The sequence below is a fragment of the Sarcophilus harrisii genome, chromosome 6 (genome assembly GCF_902635505.1).
Source record: "Sarcophilus harrisii chromosome 6, mSarHar1.11, whole genome shotgun sequence".
NCBI lineage: Eukaryota > Metazoa > Chordata > Mammalia > Dasyuromorphia > Dasyuridae > Sarcophilus > Sarcophilus harrisii.
The window spans coordinates 128574846-128577650 of record NC_045431.1 but is presented as its reverse complement, the minus strand read 5'-3'; positions in this window follow the sequence as shown (position 1 = coordinate 128577650).

Below are 2805 nucleotides of genomic sequence, written 5' to 3'. Positions count from 1 at the left end.
GAGTTCAGAATTATCTTTTATTGATGGTCTGAGGCTTGGGCTTCCATTGAAAATTGAACGAGAATCCCTAAATGTTGTCAGTGCCCCCAGGTCTCGATTTCCAGTTGAAAAGAGAGTATTTATCTTGAAGTTTCAAGCCACTCAATAGGAATATCAGGCCCAGATCTTCAACTGAATAAAATAATTTTGAAGGCTTTTTCCCGGAGCCTGGAATTTCCTGGAGAGGATCCAGCCACCTCCAAAAGATCAATGGAGGGTAACTTGACCAAGATCTCCAATTGAATGACGCCGCTTAACTTGGAAAAGGTTTGGCTGGGAAAGTATGCTTTTTCCTAGACTTTTCAGAGTCTGAGACCCCGAATCTAGTTCAATCCTGTCAATATTTTCTTCCAAAAAGTCTCATTCCTTCTGCTCCAACATCTCATTATAGGATTGGAGTGACCTTTAATTATTTTTTAACAATAAGTTTTATTCATATATTTTGTTTTTATATTACTTGGATTCCTCTCATACTAAATAAGAAAGAGGGGGAAAATTTTGGGAAAACCAAGCAAGATAGTGCAAAAAAAATATTATGTGAGAGGGCTTCTCATATTTCTTCTTTAGGGTAAAATTTGATCATTATAATTTTGCAATATTCAGTTTTTATTGTTTGGTTATTAATGCTTCACATATAGTGTTGGATGTAGAGTCAAAAAAACTCTTCTTCCTGATTTCAAATCTGGCCTCACACACTTGTTCAGCTGTATGGCGGTGGGCAAGTCACCTAATCCTGTTTGTCTTATTTTCCTTATCTTTAAAATGAGCTGGAAAAGGAAATGGTAAACTATTCTAGTATTTTTACCAAGAAAACCCCAAATAAAGCCATGAAGAGTTGGACATGACAGAAAAATAACTGAACAACAGTTCTATTTACATTGTTTTATTGTGTTGTAATATATATTATTTATTGTATGTTATACCATGAATACCATATATACAATATATTATATAATGTAATATTATTTTCTTGGTTCTGTTTATTTTTTTGCATCAGTTCATAAAGCTCTTTCCATGCTTTTCTATATTCATCATCATTTTTTATAACATAATAATATTGCATCATATTCATGTACCATAATTTATTTAGCCATTCTCCAAGCTACTTAAACAATACTCCATGAGGACAAGCTTCTTGGGTGGCTATCACAATGCTCTGAAAACAGTAGATACTTAATTCAGGTTTGTTTCATTTGTTTCAGGACAGTTGAGTAGGTTGAGTCTGCATGCCCAAGTTCTAAGGTCTGTGGATAATTTTGATATGTCAAAGTTGACTTTGCACTTTTACTTCTGTTAAATCTGTATAGATGGGTGGTGGGAGGAGGCCCTGACACACAGAAAATGAGAAACTTTGGGGAGCTTCTAATCTGTTTTGGTTGATGAACAATTGTGTCAATGAAATTATATATATTTTTAAGGTATCAATATTTCAGCAACAAATTTTCTATTCTTGTTTCCAAAGTTGTCTTAGTTCAGGGATTATGGATTTTGCCACCCTCTGGCTGTTCAATAATAGTAAATGATATATCCATTTATTGACAACAGTCTCTTCATTCAAGTCTTGTGTCTGACATATAACATCTGTGTGACAGTGGACAAATCACTTTACCTCATTGCCCTGGGCAACTTTCCAACTCTGTAAGTTACAGAGGAGTTGCTGGTAATTCTCCAATCAGTGAAATTACAGGTTTCTATTTTTAAAAAAAAATCATTTATTACCTAGATATTTTTGTTTGTGTCTATGGAATTTTCTGTTTGAAAGTAAATGCTAATAATTTCTTTTTCTTATATTTAATTTTTTTTCAATCAGTAAAATTTTTTTCTGCTTCCCATCCCTGCTTTCTGAAAAAGAAGAACAACATAATTCTTGTAACATATTTTCATGTTCAACTCAACATTCCATCAACCACATGCAAGAATTTGGACAGGCCTTTCTCCATTCCTGGAATGCCCTTCTCTCAGAATTCTTTTTTTTTTTTTTCCAAGTCTCTTCTCACCTTCTTTATGAGCCCTTCCTTGATGATCTCTATCGTTAGGGTTCTGTCTTTCCTCAGACTACCCTGTATTTATTATGTATGTATTATATGGGTATCTCTTCTACTATAACGTTGTAATATATTGAAGTAGTACAGTAGCTTCTTTTGAAGGCAAAAAGACACTTTTGAAGTGTCTTGCACACCAGCAGATGCTTAATAAATGCCTTTCATTTTAAGGATGAACATAGGTCAAGAAGTATCTTATTCCTTCTGAAGGATGGCTACAATTATGATTATTTTCTTGGATTAGAAACAATATGCAGTTGTTCGGGGGGTGAAGGACAAGAATATTACTTAATTCTGTTAATAAAAATATCAATTCTGAATATATCTTTCCTATTGTTTCTCAATTTAAAATTTTCCTAGGTTTCTCTGACTTTTCATTCAAATATATTGTATTCAAGACAGAAAATATTAATACTGGCTATAGGGATTATTGTGTTTTAGAAGTACTCAAATCTAAATTATCTATCAAATTATTGTCAGGTGAAAGTCTTATTGTTCATTGCACAGTAAATTGTAGAAGGTGTCCCCAAACTGTGGGGGCAGGTTTTAATTTTTTAAACTTCTCTAAGTCTGACATTTCTATTTGAATACCTTTAAACTATTAAAACTTAAACTTCCATTGGCCTAAGATTTCTTTTTTCTTTTCTTTTTAATAGTATTTAATTTTTTCAAAAACATGCAAAGATAGTTTTCATCATTAACCTTTGCAAAATCTTATGTTCTT